This window comes from Xenopus laevis, chromosome 6S (genome assembly GCF_017654675.1).
Source record: "Xenopus laevis strain J_2021 chromosome 6S, Xenopus_laevis_v10.1, whole genome shotgun sequence".
Lineage (NCBI taxonomy): Eukaryota > Metazoa > Chordata > Amphibia > Anura > Pipidae > Xenopus > Xenopus laevis.
The window spans coordinates 101836292-101860334 of NC_054382.1; the positions used below are offsets into that span (position 1 = coordinate 101836292).

At 38.4% G+C, this 24043-nt stretch overlaps 1 protein-coding gene across 5 annotated transcripts in view; it reads left to right on the top strand.

The window, feature by feature from the left end:
* fam110b.S (family with sequence similarity 110 member B S homeolog) overlaps positions 1-24043 on the top strand; it is a 103187-nt gene that overhangs the window by 75467 nt on the left and 3677 nt on the right. For 4 of the 5 annotated variants that reach the window (XM_018223735.2, XM_041567874.1, XM_018223739.2 and 1 more), the window contains one exon: positions 2078-2161. The gene's annotated coding sequence lies outside the window, so the exon portion shown is untranslated. Of the gene's footprint in view, positions 1-2077; positions 2162-11398; positions 11536-24043 lie in introns of all 5 variants that reach the window. The other variant, XM_018223737.2, reaches the window with a different exon arrangement.

Sequence of the window (24043 nt, forward strand, 5' to 3'; positions counted from 1 at the left end):
TGTCTTACAAAGAATAATGAGGTGCCCTTTTGCAAGGGGGGTTCATGAAAATCACATGCCCACCAGTTGTATAGAATGAATTGCCTTCTTGCTTTTCCCTAACCAGCTTCTCCTGACACCACATATGAGGCCCCCAGTGTTGCACTGTGATAATACTTTACAGGGGGTAATTTACTAGTGTTTTGGAGGCAGGAAAGGGTAATAGAAAATGCATGGCTCTCTATGGGTTATAGTGACTTGGGAAGAATGCAGCGTCCCTTTACTGTACCTCAATGATGAACTCCATCTGGAAGGTTTGGGCCGTTTCAATAAAGAGTCTCCTTCTCCCACACATCCTTTGTGCCTTCTGTCCCTCCGGAGTGATTATTTATTCCCCATTCTGTGGATCCCTCTTTACTCCAGCCAGAGCCAAATGTATGTTTGACAGGCACCCGAGGCAGTGATATTTAAAACCAGAATCTGGTGGCTTCAAAAATGAATAATGTTAATGAAGATTAGCTTTTATCAGATAACCTGTTTATTTTGTAGCAAATTAAGGCCCCTGGCATATCTGGAAAATGTGGTTGTGAAACTATATTTAAAAGTTATAGACACAGAAAAAAATGTAAAGTCCCAGAAAAGAATAACTTTGAATCATGACTTCATCTGTCTTGTCTTATGGAAAGCTGCTATGAAACAAAACACTTCCACTCATAGTAAGTTAGGTTGAAAAAAGACACACGTCCATCAAGTTCAACCTTTTTAACCTGCCTTACTGCCACTCTGTGCAAGATTTTTTGGGATCTGTTATCCAGAATTTTTTTGCTTGATGTATTGTACATAAGGAATCTTTCCCTAATGAGGTGATTCATGCCTTAAAGCTACTAAAAAGCTTTAAACACTAACCCTTTACCTACCAACTTGTCACTTGGGGGCCGATTCACTAACTTCGAGTGAAGGATTCGAAGTAAAAAAACTTTGAATTTCGAAGTTTTTTTTGGGCTACTTCGACCATCGAATGGGCTACTTCGACCTTCGACTATGACTATGACTTCGAATCGAAGGATTCGAAGTAAAAATCGTACGACTATTCGACCATTCGATAGTCGAAGTACTGTCTCTTTAAAAAAAACTTCGACCCCCTAGTTCGGCATCTAAAAGCTACCGAAGTCAATGTTAGCCTATGGGGAAGGTCCCCATAGGCTTGGCTAACTTTTTTTGATCGAAGGATATTCCTTCGATCGTTGGATTTAAATCCTTCGAATCTTTCGATTCGAAGGATTTAAACGTTTGATCGAAGGAATAATCCTTCGATCGTTCGATCGTACTAGCTGCGCTAAATCCTTCGACTTCGATATTCGAAGTCGAAGGATTTCAATTCCTAGTCGAATATCGAGGGTTAATAAACCCTCGATATTCGACCCTTAGTGAATCAGCCCCTAAGAATAGCGTTCACATGTGATCCCTAAAAGAATAGGCAGTTCTTCAAAGGGAACTTACATTCTATACATACAGTTAAAGGAACCGTAACAGCAAAAAAAATGGAAGTGTTTTAAAAGAATGACAATATAATGTAGTGTTGGCCTGCACTGGCAACACTGGTGTGTTTGCTACAGAAACACTACTATAGTTTATATAAACAAGCTGCTGTGTAGCCACGGGGGCAGCCATACAAGCACTGGATACACAGTTAACAGATAAGTTCTGAAGAATCCCATAGTATATTACAGAGCTTATCTGTTGTGTATCCTGTGCCTTTTCTCCTTTTTCAGGCTTGAATGGCTGCCCCCATGGCTACACAGCAGCTTGTTTATATAAACTAAAGTAGAGTTTTTAAAGCAAACACAGAAGTTTTACCAGTCCAGTACAACAATACATTATATTTTCATTACTTTCAAGACTTTCATTTTTTTTTTTGGTATTACTGTTCCTTTAAATAGATAGTTACTGGGCGTGAATGACATAGCTTGAAAAGGGTCCATATCCTACAAAGCTTACAATCTATTGGGGGAAAGGCAGCACATGTCTAAGATTGTGTAGGGATCCTTAAGAGCTTTACTGGTTGTACATTGAGAAATAAATTCCCTTTGTCTTTCAGATGCCTAATGCCTTGAAGAACAAATTGGAACGCGGGGAAGCCTCAGTGCACCTTAAGAATCCCCTCATATGCTTCTTGCTCTTGGTAGGTCATGCTTTCCTGATGATCATATTCGTATTAGGGAAAATGTTCTCCAGAAAGCCAAGCCATTTCCCATATTGTCTTAATCAAACAAGTATTTCTTCCCTTATTTACAAATTTTCTTTATATCTGAAAGACCTTGTACTCGGGTCCCAAATATACTGGATAATAGATCCCATACCTGTAATTGTCATATATATACACATATATATCATAATGTCACTGACATACAGCATAAACCAGTCCAAGTATCTTACTCCCTACAGTAGTTATTTACATGTGATAGTCATCTTCTGAAAAGATAAAGCATATTATTTTAACAATATAATTCTTCTTTATTGTAAGCAGCTATATTTGCACTTTTCAACACAATAGGGTGGTCAGTTCTGTGGACATGAAAAAATCTATATCAGTAAACAGAAAAGTGTTTGAGTTTTGTTTCACTTCAAACAAAGCAGAGCTGTTTTGAAATTCCCTTTAAATACCCCTGTCTATTTGAAAAGATCAAAAAAAAAAGTGCAGCCAATGAAAGATAAAATGTTCTTTCAGCGTTTTGTTTAAAAGCGTTTCCCTTCAGGAGAGTAGCTTCATGGGTATACACTATACAGTGTAAGTGTGGAAAAGAGCTGAAAGCCAATACATTATAGGGAAATGTTTTAAGCTTGTGGGGGGACTCAGCCTTTCTTTGTTTATGAAAAATACATAATTCAGCAGCTTCATAGATTTTCTGGCGAGTTGGTTACTAAGCAATTTTTGCAGGTTGAAAAGCACGTAGGGCACAGTAATGCTGCCGTGTGCATTTCTTTCTTTTAATGTTTGTCAATGTTTCCTATTTTTTTAAATCCCAAGTTTAAAACAGCAAAAATGCCTTCGACCCTCCAGTTATATGTTGCTATCTACCAAGGCAGGATATTCCAAAAATGTGTTTTTAAGCAGACATAAAACCTACTAAATGTACTTTCCCTTTTGTATTTAGATGAGCTGGTACAAATTTATGATAATATTGACACTGGAGGGCTGTCTTAGCTAATGTAAAGGTTAATGACTTCTTCAGATTCTGTATCCTTTCATCTCTTGGAGGCACATTTATCAAAGGTCAAATTTTGAATTTGTGTGAGTTTTTTTTTTTTTAAACTCCCATAAACTCCCATGAAGTTGAAAATTAACCAATTTTTTAAACTCGGGTGAATAGGATCGACCCGAAAACTCGAATTTGGTTTGAATTTTAAAAACTCAATTTGAGTTGAGAACTCGAATGTCAGAAAGGCTGCAAACAGCTCCAAATTGATCCATGGACGTCTCCCATTGACAGCATTTTGGCAGGTTTTAGGTGGTGAATAGTCAAATTCAAGTTTTTTAAGGGCCAGAGTATGATAAATGCCGAAAAAGAGGGACAAAAAAGTTGCGGCAAAAATGTTTTGACCACACCCATTTTTGTGGCCATACCCCCTAATTACCATGTTCATTTTACAAAATTTGGCAAGTTATGAAAGTTTGAACATATTTCTGTGTTTTTTTTCAGTTATTACAGTTTTGTTAATGAGTCTTTCTCAAGGGACCTGTTATCTTGTTACAATTGCTTATCTCAAAATTGTTACAAACTTATCTTATCTGCAGCTGTGGCTGTTCTGGGCTCTCTGCCAAAAGCCAATTAAGTTAGAAACTTTGTTTCTTTTTCTGGCTGTTCAGTGCAGAGAAAAACAGGACTTTCCAGTACAAACGAGGGACTGCGGGTTGAGCTGTCAAAAGAGGGACTGTCCGTCTAAAAACGGGACATTTGGGAAGTATGGCAAATGTGTATTACATAGTGAATGCTATGGTAAAGATTTACCCAAATTCTGAACCAAATTGTGGATTTTGTGCATCCCAGTAATTTCAACTGATTTACAAATATTGTGTGCACATAACCTAATTTAGACAAAAGAAAAAGACACACAGTTCTCCCACATCCCTGGGATGTACCACATTGCAGCCCATTCCTTTTGATAGCAATAACTTGTGTTTACACTGGTTATCATGTGGCTGATGAGGTTGTACATCTGAAAAAATTCACATGCCCAGATACCTCTAGGTTTGGGGGGTGCTGGTAGAGACAGGGTTTGAGTTAAAGTGGTACTTTAACAAGCACCATAGCATGACGTTTTCTTGCTGATTTCCCATGAAGGCATACATAAGGTACCCTAACATTGTTGGTAGAGTAAGCTTTTACATTCTATGCTATTCTGATTCAGGAATAAAAGAGAACAGCAGGGAGAGTAATAGCTAATTCTCCCAGCACAGCTAAAGTTACCATATCATGCTTTAAATGACATATATGGATTTACTATGTTTCTTGTTACAGTCATACAGCCCAGTTACATTTTCCATTGATTTATCTTAACTAGAACTACTTAGCTGATGGAGCAGGGCCTATTTAATAGGGTTTATAAGGAAAGTGCTGGGTAGAGTAAAATAATGCAGTGGCACAAAGCCTTGTTGAAACACTACACACTAAGGGGCCCATTTACTTATCTCGAGTGAAGGAATAGAGGGGAAAAAACATTGAATTTCGAATGGTTTTTTTGGCTACTTTGACCATCGAATTGTCGACTACGACTTCGAATTGAACGTTTCGAACTAAAAATCGTTCGACTATTCGACCATTCGATAGTCGAAGTACTGTCTCTTTACAAAAAAAACTTCGACCCCCTAGTTCGCCACCTAAAACCTACCGAAGTCAAGGTTAGCCTATGGGGAAGGTCCCCATAGGCTTTCTAAGTATTTTTCGGTCGAAGAAAAATCGTTCGATCGATGGATTAAAATCCTTCGACTTCGATAGTAGAAGGATTTCAGTTCGGCAGTCGAATATCGAGGGTTAATTAACCCTCGATATTCGACCTTAAGTAAATTTGTCTTAAAGAGTTAATGTTTTTACGTTCCCACAGTCATTTTTGAGGCACTGTTGGGGATAACCTGTGTCTTTTTCATGTATTAGCACTTGGTTGTACCAGTGATTTTCCCAGCAGAGAGCCTGCCTTTACGCCTGATCCAGTTATTCCTCCGTTAGATTTCGTCTTCTGACTGTGAAATGCGGTAAACAGGATAATCCCAAAATAAAGTTCCTGTGACTCATGGAGGGAACATAATGAATATAATTGTACATTACTTTCTGGAAAGCTTTGGTTATGTAAACGAACTGCGCTGGGGTTGCATTTTACTAGAATTTCCTCTTAAAATAAACATATTAAGAAGGGAAGGGTGGGCCACATACACTTACTTTTATAGATATAACTGTAAAATGGCTATAAGAATGTAGTCTCATCTGCTAATGAATGATGAATGAGCCATCCATCAGTATAATGAATGTTCTGACTCGAGGCTTCAAAATTCTGCCGATGTAATGTACTTTTGACTTGTGTGCAATTTTACTGGTGCCCGATCAAAGGCTCTTACACATTAGTAATTATAAAGTGGTAATAGTAATTCATCCCTGAATAAGATGTGGCATATCTATAGAAATAAGTCAAATCAACTGGACTTGCTGTGTTTTTCTTGAAGACGTTTCACCAGTCATCCAACTGTCTTTCTCAATTCAGAATAACTTGTATATAGGATCTTGCTTCGCTATACCATATATCCTCTGGAATGTTGCTCAAATCAGCATAATAACATAATCCACAATGATGTCATTAAGTTAGGTGTTGATTGTATTAGCAACTTTTTCAAGTCTTCAAGAAAAACACAGCAAGTCCAGTTGATTTGACTTATTTCTATAGATATACCATGACCTGGATGAATGAGAACTTTCATAAACAATAAGATGTGGCATTAACAGACATGTCGGGTCTCCCCGGTTTTTTGGTAGTCACCCTGATATAAACTCATCTCGCCCAGGCACCTGTAGTAACAACATATTCACCTGCCATTTGCCCTAGCCAATGAAATGCATAGAAGTAGCACCTGAAATCCTGAGAAACAGTTGGAGCAGGAAGCATGATCGTGGTGTGTGACCTGGGCAGAACTGAGGGAAGAGCTGTTGTGACCAAGACTAAAAGTGACAATAGATGTTACAATTGCGATATTTCCTGCGACAAAAGATTGTTTGTTTTCAATACTAACTGTTAGAGCTGAGTTGTCAGATATACAAGGAGAAACAATAGCATTCTACCTGTATCTGATGATTCAGCACTAACAGTAGCCGTTGTTCAGGTCCTTTCAAAGGCGCCCAATCAATTTTCTGGCAGCCCGATTGACGAGCTGACCAATATCCAAGTCTTCTGCTGATATCGGTCGGCTCCTCTGCCAGCATAGATGCACCAAATAAGATATTATGGGTGCGTCCATGACCACCTTTATCTCTTCAGATCTTGGTTAGCCTCTCTCTATTAATGGAATATTGTTGTATAAAGAAGTAGTGTACAGAAGGTAATCTGTCAAGCCCTCTTTATAAATGGAAGCTTCTTTGTGACAGCTAGTTTTTGCATCTTATGTCTGTCAAAATCGCTTGCAGCAAAACCTTGCTTGTCCGGTCATTCACTGTTTTATTTATTTATTTATTTTTTTTAAAGGTATCTTTTTTTTTTTTTAAGGTATTTTTATTCACTGTTTTAATGAAATGACAGGGTGGAGTGTCCATTGGCCTATACTCAAATATATTTCAAAGCAAGATTCTATTTCCTACTCCGTGTTCAAGGCACACATTAGGGTTTGATTTTAAAGGGGTTAAAATGTTTCAGGGTGACACTTTGAAAATAAATATGACAAACTGTCTACACAAATGAGGAACCAGTAAGTGAAGGTTTCCTTCTTAATAGTACCAATTCTAGTAATACAACTAATGATGCATGGTTCACACATGAAGAAATTCAAAAGAGACTAGAACATTTTAAGATTAACAAAGGTCCGGGGCCAGATGGTATTCATCCCAGGGTAATTAGCGAGCTTAGCTCTATGATTGCCAAACCTCTTTACTTAATTTTTCAGGATTCATTGAGATCTGGCATAGTGCAGAGAGACTGGCGAATTGCTAATGTGGTGCCTCTATTCAAAAAAGGATCCCGTTCTCAGCCTCAAAACTATAGGCCAGTTAGTCTGACGTCAGTGGTAGGAAAGCTTTTCAAAGGGTTAATAAAGGATAAGATACTGGACTTCATAGCAAATCATAATACTATGAGTTTGTGCCAGCATGGTTTTATGCGTAATAGATCTTGCCAGACTAACTTAATTTCCTTTTATGAGACGGTAAGTAGAGACCTCGATTCTGGGATGGCAGTGGATGTGATTTACTTAGACTTTGCTAAAGCATTTGATACAGTGCCACACAAAAGGTTATTGGTTAAATTAAGGAATGTTGGCCTGGAACATAGTATTTGTACCTGGATAGAGAACTGGCTAAAAGATAGACTACAAAGAGTGGTGGTAAATGGAACATTTTCTAATTGGACCACTGTTGTTAGTGGAGTACAGCAGGGCTCTGTACTAGGTCCCTTGCTTTTCAACTTGTTTATTAATGATCTGTAGGTGGGCATTGAAAGTACTGATTCTATTTTTGCAGATGATACTAAATTGTGCAGGACTATAGGTTCCATGCAGGATGCTGCCACTTTGCAGAGTGATTTGTCTAAATTGGAAAACTGGGCAGCAAACTGGAAAATGAGGTTCAATGTTGATAAATGCAAGGTTATGCACTTTGACAAAAATAATATAAATGCAAGTTATACACTAAATGGCAGTGTGTTGGGAGTTTCCTTAAATGAGAAGGATCTAGGGGTCTTTGTAGATAACAAGTTGTCTAATTCTGGGCAGTGTCATTCTGTGGCTACTAAAGCAAATAAAGTTCTGTCTTGCAAAAAAAAGGACATTAACTCAAGGGATAAAAACATAATTATGCCTCTTTATAGGTCCCTGGTAAGGCCTAATCTGGAGTATGTAGTGCAATTTTGGACTCCAGTCCTTAAGAGGGATATAAATGAGTTGGAGAGAGTGCAGAGATGTGCAACTAAATTGATTAGAGGGATGGAAGAATTATGAGGGTAGACTGTCAAGGTTGGGGTTGTTTTCTCTGGAAAAAAGGCGCTTGCGAGGGGACATGATTACACTTTACAAGTACATTAGAGGACATTATAGACAAATAGCAGGGGACCTTTTTACCCATAAATTGGATCACCGTACCAGAGGCCACCCCTTTAGACTAAAAGAAAAGAACTTTCATTTGAAGCAACGTAGGGGGTTCTTCACAGTCAAGACAGTGAGGTTGTGGAATGCACTGCCGGGTGATGTTGTGATGGCTGATTCAGTTAATGCCTTTAAGAATGGCTTGGATGATTTTTTGGACAAACATAAAATCAAGGCTATTGTGATACTAAACTCTATAGTTAGTATAGGTATGGGTATATAGAATTTAATTAAAAGTAGGGAGGGGTGTGTGTATGGATGCTGGGTTTTCATTTGGAGGGGTTGAACTTGATGGACTTTGTCTTTTTTCAACCCAATTTAACTATGTAACTATGTAATATTATGTAGTGGTGATTTATATGCTAAATAAGCATAGCAAGCTTTAGAGCATTACAGTTGCTTTTTATTCTCACTATGATAACCCTAGGGTGCATTTTTTTTTTTGAAGGGTGCATTCTTATACATATATTATACATTTCATAATGTACCCCATTTTGTAAAATATAAGGATTCTATAAGTCCCTGAGTGACAGAAATTACTAAGCACAGGATATTTATTGCTTTTGTGTATTTATAATATAGCATTTCTTTACATAGGCCTAGTGATCTATTTAGTTCTCATTTAGTTACTCATATATTTTTGATAAGAAAGGAAATTATCAAAATTAAAATAATTTAATTAGGGATTAATATGGTAAAATGTATCTGAGTGGAATCTAAAAATGAACTTATTTTGTAAGATAGCCTGTTATTTTGTTGTTAGGGACTATTGAACACAGTAAAACGGTATATAAAGAAGCCTGTGCAGAGACAGCACTGCACAGGGAAATTTTGTAAGATGTTGGTCTTTTTATTTCCTATGAAAACACAAATTCTGATAATTTAAGGAGACGTGGATGTTTTATAAATACCCTTTATAGCATAAACCAGTTGGCTTTTAACCTGATTTCTGAAATGTAACATTGCCCTGATATTCAACTTGTCAATTTCTGATTTTGCTGTTTCAGCACTATTTGAGAATGCTTAGACACATTGCAGAAGAAATGGGTCAAAGGAGCACTGTGCTGTGCTGAATCACATGTTTGTATAGAATATGTCTCATGTATCAGGAAATCACACAAGACTCGGCCTGCAAGGAAAGCTTTAGTCACTGTTAGCTCACTTGTGGGGGGGGGGGCTAAGGGGTTTATATATAGATATAGATGTGTGTGTGTGTGTGTGTGTGTGTGTATATATATATATATATATATAAAGTATCTAACATTTCGGCTGCAACAAAAGCCTTTATCAATTTGACATCTTTTATAATAAACATTTTTTATTTTCACTTTAAGACCTGTGAGTGCAACCTCTTTAAATGATTTTTTTCTAGCCAGTGCGTGGACTGCACCCAGGCATCATTGTTTGGATTTCTCGTGAGTGCTAGGACCCTACATTCTATATATAAAAAAATGATTCATGTCATTGATATTTATTCTCTCTATAACACCTGGTCAGATGCTGCTGTGCATTCTATGCCTTCACAACAATGGTAAACCGCTAAAATGCAAATAGGTAGGGACCTGCTCACCACAATACTGCAGATCTCTTTAATCCCCTTCTGGCTTCAGAATGAAGTTTGGGTGTCTTAGATGCAAAATCCAAACCAAATGATCCGGATCCCTGGCAGGCACATTCGGAACAGGTTTGATCTGTTGACCTGTTCCGAATGAGCCTGCCAGGGATCTGGAGCTTTTGGTTTGGATTTTATGTATTCTCTGCACCTGCTTTCCACAGTAAGTGGTGCACAGCTTCTATACCACATACCTCCCAACTGTCTGTTTTGTCCCGACTTTCTCTTTGATCTCCTCCATTGAATAGCCAGAAAAAAAGATACAAAGTTTCTAACTTAATTGGCTTTTGGCAGAGAACCCAGAATAGTGGCAGCTGCACTTGGATACTTTTGTAACAATTTAAGATAAGCACAGCAAAGCAATACAAAGCAAGTATTTAAGTTAAGCAGATCTCTTGGGGAAACTGTGACTTGCAGCTTAAAGGGCAATTTACCTTCATTAGCAAAACTGTAATAACACCTAAAAACCACAGAAACGTGTTCAAACTTTTATAACCTGCCAAGTTTTGGAAAATGAACATGGTAATTAGGGGGTGTGGCCACATAAATGGGCATTGTCAAAAAACCGTCAAACGCCACATTTTTTGCCCTTCTTTCTAGGATGTTGAGAGGATGTTGAGAGTTATGATACTATACTACTAAAAAGTATATTATTATGAAAATGGGTTATGTACATGAAGCAGGGTTTTACACATGAGCTGTTTTATGCAATATATTTTTTATAGAGACCTATGTTGTTTGGGGGATATAGTTTAAACAAAATGGACTTCAAGTCCCAGGATCCATCATTTCATAATGGGAAGCGCCGACGAGGAGGTGGAATAACTCAATGGGTCACTGGGACATGGTTCCTTTGAGAGATGCTCTTAGCAAATTGTAATTGGCACATTTTCAGATAGGAGGAATAGTACAAGAAAGAAAATGTATTCCACAAATCTGACAAGCACAAGTCATGCCATCTCACAGACCTTCAGTTGTATGAAATGGAAATAGAGGAATATCTCTCTCTCTGACTGAGGCTGAGCAGTGGGGATGTGTTTACAGAGGAGGCAAATTCTATTTACCTTCACTTAAATTCACCCATCTCATTTCCTCCCTCCAAAATAATAAGGAAAAGAAAAAGTCTCTTGTCTGGGTGCCAACTATGTGCAATGAGTTCCCTTCGTTAATGCAGTTTCCATAGAAACACACTGCTTGGAAATCCCTCCAGGCAGGTTACAAGGAAATTAACTCTATAGTGTGCACTAAATAACATGAAAGCCCACACTATATACTGTATACAGTGTGTGTGTGTGTGCGCTTGTCCTCATTTCTTTGGAGGCACAGAAGTATTTTCTTAGCAGTGTTTTAATTGCCAACAAGCCAAGTGATTTGGTTCAAGGCACAGTTCCAGTGAGCCATTTGACTTACTCTGTTATGCATTACTCTTCCCTGGCATCATGAAAAAGCATTATTAATGACTTTTTATCCCTCAGGTGCCTGAGATGACATTAGTAGATATTCTCTGATCCAGAAGATATTCTCTGATCCAGAGGGGGGTTCATGTGCATATCTGTGTATGAGGATATGTCAAGCTACGCTAATGTTTCAAGCAGACCTAACTTTTTGGAAGGTTTTGTATTTTTTCTTCATTCATTGCCTTTTGTGCAACTCTAATGGGTATTGGTGCACGGGAAATTTAAAAAATTATATTACCAGCGCATCCCCAGTGTTTTTGAACCAATGTGGGTGTGGTTGGGCGGCATGTTGCCCCCCTAAAATCCTGCCGCCCTAGGCCCGGGCCTAGGTGGCCTTTCCACAAATCCAGGCCTGTCTGTTATCTTACTGGTGCCTTTTCTCCCTTTTCAGCTTTGAATAGCTGCCCCCTTGGCTACACTGCAGATTTTTACATAAACTATAGTTGTGCATCTTTCCTGTGCAGCACAACACTACATTATATTTTCATTATTTTAGAAAAAATTTATTGTTTTGGTGTTACTGTTCCTTTAAACCAGCCTGCAAATGCTAACCCACAGCTTGCACAGCACAGCACTAGATCAGGGGTTCCCAACCTTTTTCAACCGTGAGCCACATTCAAATGTAAAAAGAGTTGGGGAGCAAGCACGAAAAAGTCCTTTGGGGTGCAAATAAAGGCTGTGATTGGCTATTTGGTAGACTCTATGTGGACTGGCAGTCTACAGGAGACTTAGTTTGGCAGTAAATCTGGTTTATATGAAACCACAACTTGCCTCCAAGCCTGGAATTCAAAAATAAGCATCTGCTTTGAGACCACTGGGAGCAACATCCAAGGGGTTGGTGAGCAACATGTTGCTTATAAGCCACTGGTTGGGGATCACTGCACTAGATAGTACTTATATCCATCATCATTGTTCCAGTATAAAGTTATTTTTGGGCATATTAGTGCTATTACCGTTTAATAAAGTATGTCTGCTGCCATGCTCACTATAAAGGCTGTCCTACAGTGACAGGCACTTTCTCAAGCCCAGAGGGGCCCCAAACATAGCCTTATCTGTATGTATGTGGGCTGAATAAAAACTAGATATTTTTGCAGCTGAATGCTAAAGGTAGGGCTTTTTCAGTATAAACAACTGACACATACAGTAATTGGTGGATCAAGCTCCTTGATTTCAGTACCTTCCAGTAAAAGAGACAAACCTTGAGAACACAGCTTTTTTATTACCTTGCCTCTGCATTCAGCCGCTGCTGTGAGTGTAAATATCTACCAAGGAGTTTACACCTTCCCATTGGCACCCTAAATCATTTGACTGCATTTTATCTATATCATAATTGCTGCGAATCTTTGAACGTCATGTGGATATGTTAGACACTTGGATTACAGGTTTGATAAAGAGCTTCCTAACACCATGTTCAAAAATAAAAGAACCACATGATGGAATGTTTTATATTCCCATGTGCAACAGAAAATCCTTCCCCTAGTTTATCAGATTCTTTTGTCTCTCTTTGCTAGTTCACTTTTCTAGCCTATGGTATGGTTGTACTTGTAATATGATTTAATGGCTATACCCGGAGCAAATTAATTTCCCCTTCTTTTCATGTTTAAGTTGTAACCAGACTGGGGCCATTTTTTAAACTAAATGCACATTTTCATGTTCCTCTAGTAAACTATAAACCAGGAATGCCACAGACCCAGGCTGTCATTGATTTACACCCTTTACTTACACACTGTTGACTCCTGACTTTCTCTGTGCAACAGTCTGGAACATCTGGCTGTTTATTTATTTTCTGTGAGGGCATGAGCAGGCTTTATCTGCATGAGCTAATTAAATGGAGCTTCCCCTTTCATAAACGCTGCTGAGTTTAAATTTTCGTGCAATATAATATGTTGTGGGATGAAAGTAATCCTGCAAACTCAGGGTATAACTTGCTGAATATACTAAACAATGGCTGCAGGAATGATGCTGTGCAAAGCAATAGAATGGAACTGGTACCCTCCTAGCTGAGATACCAATTGACCTATTATAGAGAGGTACTTGTGCCAAACCTCATCTGCCTGTGTTTGATAATTCTGCAGATGTACTCAGCATTGTAGAATATAATAATGCTAACAGAGCAGCAGTTTAAGGTGGCTATTAATACTTGCTAAACATTTATATCTGGGATACTTTTAGTTTGATTGACTCTAAAATGAGCCGAGAGTCATACTAATAATAAAGCTCTAATAAAGCTAGGTGGATCCTTGAAATCCGCATTTGGATTAAGCTGGCATGAGGTTTATTTAGTTGGTTTTGTTTAGGGCCATGGCATACCTTCCGGCAACATAGACATGTTTAATAAGCCGCCTTCTCTGATTCATTCAGACCAAATCATTGGATAATACGCTGAGAAAGTCACTGTTATATCATCTCACTGATACTGTTGGCAGCAGCCACAGATCGTTATACATATAATTAGCACTGTGATCTATAATTCTTTGGGGAGTGACATTTTCTTGCAGTAATATTTAATAAGGTGCTTGCACTTTGTGCATTTTCCTGTCCAAAAAAAAAAAAAATCAACAGTCTTTGTCTTTATTGCTGACTGCTTTGTCATATATTTGGTTTGGCAGCTTAAGCTGAATGTTCCAAACAAGCTAAGGAAAGGGCAATATCTCGCTGGGCTCTGTTGAGCAGACATTATTGATGCATCTGGCACAAGCCCATGCCATTCCAGTGAAAGATCTGGCATGCTCAGAACAAGTGGAATTTTTATGCAATATGAATCTCATAGCAGATCAGATCCAAATATACTATAGGAGACACATACAGTGTTGGTTTTGGGTGAAAGGGGAAGACCAGAAAACCTTAGACATTGGGCTCACTCTCTAAGCTATCTTTACTCCCTTCTTCTGTCTCTTTATTCTCCTAGACCCTTTCCATTACATACTATAAACTGTTCTCCTGTCTATTTCTCTTCTTCATTCCCATACACAAATAGGTAATGACCATAAAATAGTCAGAAATATCCACTGACCCCTGGGCCCTCTGGGAGCTTTCCTGGTATCCCGCTGAGCCAGTCTTGCACTGGATAGATACAATACCTTTTAATGCGATTCTAGGGTTTGTGTTTACATGTGCTCCAACTCCGCAAATTGTGTCACAGCTGAGAAGCTACATGGCTCATACGTTATCACGATACCTCCAACTTTACATATAAAACTAAAATATTATGATTTTTTTGGTCTATGAATAATTTCTATGTCTATCCATTCAGTGCCACTAAAATACAAGAGTGGGCTTTTTATTGTCCTGTCCCTGCTGCTAAAACTGCAAAATGTGCTAATAAACCAAAGCTACCAATCAAATAGCTTTCTTGCATAAGATCACCAGTAAATGCTACCTTCTGGCTAGTTGCTATGGGTAACTAGACCAGAAGCAAACGTTCTACCTTTTATGACATCTGCTTGGATGTTTCAGCCACCATCAACAGGACTATATATAAATGCTGGAGAACAGGTTGGTGAAAACTATAAGAAAGTCACCTATGCTTAAGCAAGGTGCTTAAAACCATGAACTGTTGAAGGTCCTTGAGAACACCTCTACATTCTCTTTAGCTTTATTTAGTTATTATAGGATAAGCTGATGTACAAGTGCATATACTTTCAAAAACAGGGGTTTTTAGTTACAAAGTTACGATTATAAAATTGGCAAGCCCCCATTCCACGTCAAGGTAAACCCCATACGGATGCCCAAACCATTTACCTCTGGTCATTTTTCATTGCTTGGCACACAACATGACAGCATTTCTTGGGACGTGTCTCCTGATCAAGGGTCTCACATGGCTTAATCCTCCCCCACCATTAGCTTTAAAAGTCTATTTTGGCACCAGTAGCTTTAATAGCGGATACTGTGATGTGGATATGGAAACTGTTTCTTGAATTGTAATATGAAATGTGATTTTACCCATAAAATTGGCCACTTTGCTACAATTATTTTGTCTGCAATGTGAATTATAAGTAAATGTCACTGGGAGAGCAGCGGATTTAAGACAATAACTAGTGATGTGTTCTGCTGAGCTGTCTTATTTGAATTTACTCAGGTCTGCCATGGTAGGTGACTTTATTCTGCTGTGTGTCCTGGTACCTGTGGGGTAGGGATAGCAGTTTATTGATCCACCAGTTTGTAGGCTATATGTAAGCTGTTATGGGTAGGGCCTTCTTTACCTTTACCTTGTATTGCATATTTGCTGCTACTTTGTATGGAAAACTGTATGTTTAATGTATACACCTTCTTTTTGTACGTGGCTGTGGAATATGTTGGCACTTTATGAATACGTGATAATGATACAATAATCTATGGATCACTATGTTATAAGTAACTGATAATTAATATTATTTAAGTTTCTCTGGGATAGACTACTGGTTTTGGAGCTGATTTACTAGTATATATATATATATATATATATATATATATATATATATATATTATTAATTGTGGCAGCACTCCGCTATAGATATATATCTATAGTGTGTATATATATATATATATATATATATATATATATATATATATATATATATATATATATATCTATCTATATCTATATATATATATATATATATATATATATATATATATATATATATATATATATATATATATAGCTATCTATATCTGACTTTAAATTATTAGTAACTAAGCTGCATAACTCCATGATGAAGGCAATACAATGCCACTTGATTTAATTAAGGTTTTTATGTTTTAGTAGACTTAAGGTATGGCTGATCCAAATTCTGAATAAATACCTAATCTGGAAATTACCCGATTCCTCATATTCCAATAACCGATCTGATACCTGTACAGCATTGGCACTTTATAAATGAATGGATAGAAATCAGAATGACTTTTGTGACTGCTGCCCTTGAGAATGTTTTCTGGTTACACAGTAAATCAATCATTTCCTACGATAACGAAAATCAAACCTATTATGATGTTTGTTTTCCAGATGCATTAGCATTATTTTGAATATATTCTGTAAACTGCTGGGACTATTTAAACAGCAGGCAGAAAGATTAGCCATCTTACTCATGCAAGTGTTTATTTACAGTAATCATACATTTACATAATGTGACTTCCCAGTAATGACGGGGCCCAGACCGGCAAAAGAAACATATATCAAAGGTTGCATTTCGAATTCATGTGAGTTTTTAAAAACTCCTGTGAACTCGAAATTCAACCAATTGAAATTTATTTAAAAAATCAAATTTGCAAAACTCTGGTGAATAGGTTCGACCCGAAAACAAATCAAATTCAATTTGAGTTTTAAAAACTTGATTCAAGTTTATTAGGAGAAAAAACTTGAATGTCAGGAAGGCTACAAACAAATCCAAATTGATCCCAGGACGTATTCCTTTGACTAAACAGCATTTCATCGGGTTTTATATGACGATTAGTCGAATTCGAGTTCCTAGAGTATGATAAATCTTGAAAATCTAATTCGAATTTTTTAAAAAAACTCGAATCGAATTTTAACAATTCCCTAGTCGAATTTGACAGTTTTGGCCATAAAAAACGTGAAAATTCTAATTCGAAATTTGAAGTTTCAATTTGACCCTTGCTAAATCTGCCCCATAATGTTACTTCTCATGTGTTGCCTGCCAATGGGAAATGTACATCTATGAACAAGTGGGGTAAAATCAGCATTTGCAAATGCAGTTCATCTAGGATCTCATTTTATTTACTCAGCCAGCAGTTTATTTTTGACATTTGCTCCAACCAAGAGTAATTGCAGTTATTTGTTGTGGAGCTCCAGCTTGCATCACCCTCCAGTATTCTGTGTGGCCTGTGCAAACCGCAAATCTCTAATGAAGACTTTAACCCCGGCTTTATTACTAGAATTATTTAAATTGTATTATCTCCGCCATCTTTCCACCAGCCGGTCATAGTCCTGCTCTTCCACATGTACAATAAACCTCAGTGGTAAATAAACTGTAGATCCCAGGAGCTAGTGGGGCAGTTTTACATCCCTGATAATACACACTAGTGATCCTGCTCATTCCAAAATGGTCATATATAATGGTCTTTGAAGTCATTACAGTTGTTAGATTGTAATCTGTGCTCATCACCTAGGACATTGCCAGAATCTCTGGCCTATAATTAACTTCATCAGTTAGGGGCAGATTTAGTAAGGTTCGAATGTTAAATTCACATTTTTTTGGGGTAAAAACTCACAAATTCGAATTTAAAACCACCAATTTGAATGTGCGATTTATCACATCTCGATCATGGTAACCATTCTAATTTGATACTTCGCCACCTAAAATCTGCCGAATTCTTATAGAAGTCAATGGCAGAGGTCCGTTGAAACATTTGAAGATGTTAATAACCTTCCTGACATTCAAAGTTTCTTTTTTTGGAGGAAAATTTGATTCATATTAGTATTTTCGGGTCTTTCGTATTCGATTGAATGTTAGAGGTTGGTGTTTTTTCTTAAATAACCTCCCATTCGAGTTGTGAGTGCATTCAAATTTATTAGAGTAAAATAAGTTCACATAACATAACAGTATTCGATCTTTGCTAAATGTTCTACACAATCAATTTTACCTGCGATAGCATCCGTTCCAACACGCTGAGATGAATCGCAGGCATCACGTTGGATTCTCTGAATCTAAGGCAAGTAATAGGAATGTCGGAAGTTGTCGCTGTGTGCATCCGACATCATACGGGTGTCGGATGAAGACGCAACATGCAGCATTCGCATCTGACAGTTGTGTTGGATGCACACAGCGGCAATGCAACAATATCAAGCTTGATAAAGAGCCCAGCAGAGGCTCGAAAAGTTGCCGGTGTGTTTTGTGAGCTGAATCAACACTGATCACCGAATCAATTGCATCAGTTGTGCCAGTTGTGTATACAGTTTTTGGGTTTTGGGCAGCATTGGGCCCGATACCTGACGGCACCTGACACCAATCTGGTGTTACAGGCCTGGAGCAGCACTCCATTTTTGGGATTCATAAAAAGCAACAATGTCTTTAACAGTATTGTGCTAAATGTGTTCTCATGTTAGTTTAGATTTCATTAGTGAATGTTTGTTTATAAACACAGCACATGGAATTTAATAACCCAGCTCCCATTTAAATGAATAGCAGAACAGGACACATTATAAGGACAGGCTCTGTTCATTAACCAGTGTTTATTGTCCTTTCACCCTATAACAATGCAATGGGACCCACAAAAATAAATCTTCTCTTTCAATCTAGCATGTTCCTAAATCTACAGAGATGGCAGTAAGTAATTCTGAAGGGCCGTAACGTGATGCTTCATGACTTCTCTCCTTGTTGTTCTGTCCATGATGGAGAATAAAATCAGGGACTCTATGCTGCACTTAATCCTTGCATACAAGGCAGATGGAGCAGTTTAGAAATACCAAATAATACTAAATTAGTAATAAAGCTGTTTAACAAGGACACGGCCTTCAAGCATCAGCTTTTGTACTAGTTACTGAATAACGTTACTGAAGCTGACATTCATTCGTGTTAATTCCTATTTATAGGCAAAAATGATCATTAGATCATAATGTAGTGGGTGGGTTAATCCGTTTCCTGCTAGACAATACATCTAGGGGCAGATTTTATTATGTGGTGTAAAAAAAGTGACAGAATTAATCGCAGGCATTGCGTGTAAGAATGGCATCATTTTATTTACTCACTTTTTCTTTGAGTATCTTCATCGCCATGTACATACTGGGTGACTCGTAGCATTTAGAGAGGTTAAATATTATCCAATTAGAAGGTACTTTTAATTTAGGAATTGTTCCTTATTCTGTCTGAGCAATTTTTTATTCTGATTTGCCGGACGCACTGCTGAGAAATACTCCATATACAAATATACAGCTTTGAGAAGGGGTTGGATGTCTTTTTAGCAAGTGAGGGAATACAGGGTTATGGGAGATAGCTCATAATATAAGTTGATCCAGGGACTAGTCCGATTGCCATTTTGGAGTCAGGAAGGAATTCTTTCCCCCTCTGAGGCAACTGGAGAGGCTTCAAATGGTTTTTTTTTGTCTTCCTCTGGATCAACTGGCAGTTAGGCAGATTAAAGATCGACTTGAAAGGTGTCTTTTTTTCAACCTAACTCAATTTTTGGGAGTTACTCTGTGCTCGAGAGAACTGCTAAAAGGGATCACTTGCTGGGCCCTCTGGGGAGTAGGGCTTCCTAGTTATATACGTCTATAAAGGATTTCATTGCTGTTGTTCAGTAATGAGTTCACTTACTGGAAGAGAAGTTTGAATGAAAGAATAGAGGATACAGGCTAAATGTCTGCTCCCTGTGGAATACTAGTGCACATTCCTATCTCCGTGCCACTTCCCCAAGTCATTCTTAGATGCTTTTCAAAACATTTTTGTGTCAGTGAAAACAACCTTCTAGATGCAGAACCACCTGCCAAAAATGACACGGGTAACGGGGGGCCCACTAGTACAGAAACCTGGGGCTGGGGAAGTAAATGGTATTTTATACTCTGGCTTATTTTTGAGGTACTTTAATAAAATTGGAAAAGATTTCAGCAGGCATAGAAACTCAAACCAGTAATTGCACCCAGTGGATACTAGAATGGAATATTAGAACTGGTGCAGAACATGATGCCCATAGCACACCTCCCAACATTTTGGAAATAGAAATAGGGACAAAAAAGTTGTCCCTGCAAAATATTTTTGAGAACAGCCATTTTTGTGGCCACACCCCCTAATTACCATTTTTTAATTTTACAAAATTTGGCAGGTTATGAAAGTTTGAACATTTTTCTGTGGTTTTTTTCAGTAATTACAATTTTGCTAATGAAGGTGAATTGCCCTTTAAGCTGTGAGTCTGACTTTTCCCAAGGGACCTGTTATCTTATATTGTTACAATTACTTATTTGCTTATCTCAAAATTGTTACAAAAGTATCTAATCTTCTGTTGGGGCTGCTCTGGGCTCTGTGCCAAAAGCCAATTAAGTTAGAAACTTTGTATCTTTTTCTGGCTGTTAAGTGCAGAGAAAATCTGGACTTTCCAGTACAAACATGGGTCTGCGGGTTGAGCTGTCAAAAGAGGGACTGTCCCTCTAAAAATGGGACAGTTAGGAGGTATGCCCATAGTATCACTCATGGCACCTTGGGTAGGAGAATCCTTGTTTATTTTGTGTAATTAAACAATGTTAAAAAATTCAAGCAAAAAAAAAGTTTGTATTTAGAACAATAGTGAGGGTCCCTCTCTGTGATCCAATTGGATTTTGTTCCTGTACAGTATCTGGTTTACATTTTATCTCAAGCAGACACAGGTCTTTTTCTGTACATAAATTATAGCAGAGAGGGATTTAGAGTGTGTTTTATATAGAGCTGCAGAGTGGGTTTAAATTATACGTTACAGTGAATATGTAAAGGCCTTGCCCGTATTGTGCATTAAGCTCAAAAGTACAGACGGCAGGACCTCAGAACTGTGCAATGGGCCCTTTATTCTCCAAGACATAATTCAGCACCATGTTGCTGTCTTAATGGGTGAAATCTATTTCTTAAACTCTGCCAACTCCCAGACCCAAATAACCTTATCAGTTTTGAAAAAAAGACATTTCTTAATTATACTTCCTAATTCTGCTGTATCAATTTTTGGAATATAATTACCTACTTCCATCACTTGCAGAACACAACGTGACAGCAATTCAGGACACAAAAAAGTTGGCCTTTTACACTTGTGTTTTCTCTCTTCTTATAAGAGCTGATTCTGGGGCTGAGCTGTGCTCTCCCGCAACCCCCTGTATCTCTCTCTCCCAGCAGATTAGCATGGGAGACCACATCACTAGTGCACAGAGAACAGTTGCACCATTTTTTTTTTTTTTGGAAATTAGTTTGTTAAATTTACCTGGGGCTGCTATTGTGAAATTTTTCATTCATCCAAGTCATGGTACAGGTATGAGATCCATTATCTGGAAACTTTATCTCTGTAATAATAAAAACAGCACTTTGCACTTGATCCAAACCAAGATATAATTAGTCATTATTGGATGCAAAACAAGCTCATTGGATTTATTTTTTTGTAGGAGAACTAAACCCCCCTAGTAACAAAAGCCCCCATTAACTACGTGCCATTGCCCCCCTCCCCGCATTGTGCATTAGTCAAAAAGAAGCCCCTGAAAAAAAACCCTGACCCTAAAATGCAGAGCAGCATAGTGTAGTTACTGGGCACCATCTTCTACCTGTTCATATTCTTTCGGGTCTCTTACTGACATGAAGCCTGCGGGAGAATGTAAGTTGGGCCTAGTCAAGAATCCGCTTCAACTGCACACGCTCCCGTCTGCATTGAGACCGGAAGAGAATGAGAATGGGCAGAAGATGGTTCACTAGAACTCCGCTGCGCTGCTCTGCATTTTAGGGCAGGTTTTTTCCAGGGGCTTCTTTTTGACTAATGCACAGTGCAGGGAAGGGAAGGGGCAATGGCAGGCAGTTAAGGGGGGATTTTGTTACTGGGGAGTTTAGTTCTCTGTTAAGGGTGGTGGCAGATGGGGAAATAAGTGGCCCGGCGACAAATCCTCACTACTGCGGGCGACTAATCTCCCCGAAATGCCTCCCCGCTAGCAAGAATATGAATCGACAGCGGGATGGCATACGACTTGCTTCAGAATTCCTCAGGAGGTAACTTTGGGCAACTTCGGAATTACAACGTGATTTGAATGCCATCCTGCCGGCAATTCATATTTTTGCTGGTGGGAAGGCATTTAGGGAGATTAGTCTTCCACATAGAGAAGATTTGTTGCTGGGTGACTAATCTCTCCCCATCTGCCACCACCCTAAGGTGTGAAGAGCCAAATTACTGAAAGATCCCTTATCCAGAGTTTTTAGGAACTGGGTTTTTCAGATAACAGGTCCCATAGTCGGACTGGGTCATGGGACACCGGGAAAAAACCTGGTGGGTCCCCGCTGGCCCAGCCATGTTCCCCCGATCTGGCTCCCCCCTTAAAAAACTCTCGCTGCTGCGCCTACGCAGGTTTACGCTTCACCAGCATTTGAGGCAGGCGCGCATCACACCGTCGTTCGCACAAAGGGAAGCTGGGAGGGGACCACTGGTGACTGCCTGGAGGGGCCTTCATGTGGCAGTACCAGTGGGCCCCATTACTTCAGTCCAACCCTGGTAGACAGTATCTTTTGTCTCATTCACCTCCTGTTTAGATTGTAATACTCGTTTGGGCAGGGCCCTTTTTACCTCTTGTACCTCTTATCAGGTTTGTTGTGTATTTTTCTGTATTTTCATTGTTTACACTCTTTTATAGTACAGTGCTTCAGAATATGTTGGCATTTTATAAATACCTTATATTAGTAATAAAAAGTGGCTTCAGACATTAAACAGTAACACCTAAAAATGTGTGTTTTAAATATGTTTAAAGGTAATTAAAATATAATGTAGTGTTGCCCTGCACTGGTAAAACTGATCTGGTTGATTCAGAAACTCTACTATTTTGTATGTATAAACAAGCTTCTGTGTAGCAACGGAGGCAATTGAAATATGGCTAAACATGGCTAAATTGCTAAACGGCACAGGTTAGATAGCAGATAAGCTCAACAGGTAATCTCAGCAGAACACATTGTTTTCTATATACTTTATCTGTTAATTAATCTGAGCCTTTGCGCCTTTAAAAAGGCTGCCCCCTCCTCCCAGCTACACAGCAGTGCAAGGAATCGGTACATATAGGATCCCATCTGGAAACCCATTATCCAGAAAGCTTCAAACTGCAGGAAGACCATCTCTCATTGATTATTTTAAGATGTTTTCCTTTTTCTTTCTAATAATAATAAAATACCTTGGACTTGATGGCAACTAAACTGCATGAATCCATATTAGTGGCAAAACAATTCTATTGGGCTTATTGGGTTAAATAGTTGTTAGGTTGAAAAAAGACCAAAGTCCATCAAGTTCAACCCCTCCAAATAAAATCCAGCATCCATACATGTAAACACTCATACTGGCCCCTCCATACACTAACATACACTATGTACTGTATATACACTCATACACTAACTATAGATTTTAGTTTTACTATAGCCTTGGATATTGTGTTTGTCCAATAAATCATCCATTTTCACTAGGCATAAGGTATGGAGATCTAAATTACGGCAAGACTCCTTATCTGGGAAAACCCCAGGTCCCAAGCATTCCGTATAATAGATCATATACTTGTACTTTTTTGGTCTTCCTTTTGCAGATGACTGATACTGTTTGGCATTGTTCCTTCATTATTAAACACTTAATTTGTGGTTAACTTAGTTGTAGCAATAAAATCCTTTATTCATTTTGGTTAAACAGATCACTAATGGTACAGGGCTTTTCCCTTTAATTCCAGTTCTCTGCTTTGCGAATCTTCAGCCAATAAAACTATGTCAGACTACCCAGACTATCCCTGTAAAACCTTGTGGATATGCAGTCTTTTTCTTAGTCAATGGAGCATCTAGAGGTGGTGTTAATCTCCCCGTGCTCCTTAATTAGATCTATGATGTGAAGTCTATTTGAATGATCTTTTATTGGCAGCCTTGAGGCATGCTTTCTTTATGCTTTCCGCTCCACTAAGCTGACCTTTCACTCTCCCGCTGTATATGAGAGACTCCCATCTGGGAACCAGGGCTTGTGGCAGAGCTGTGCGTATTTGCCCTTTTTACATTC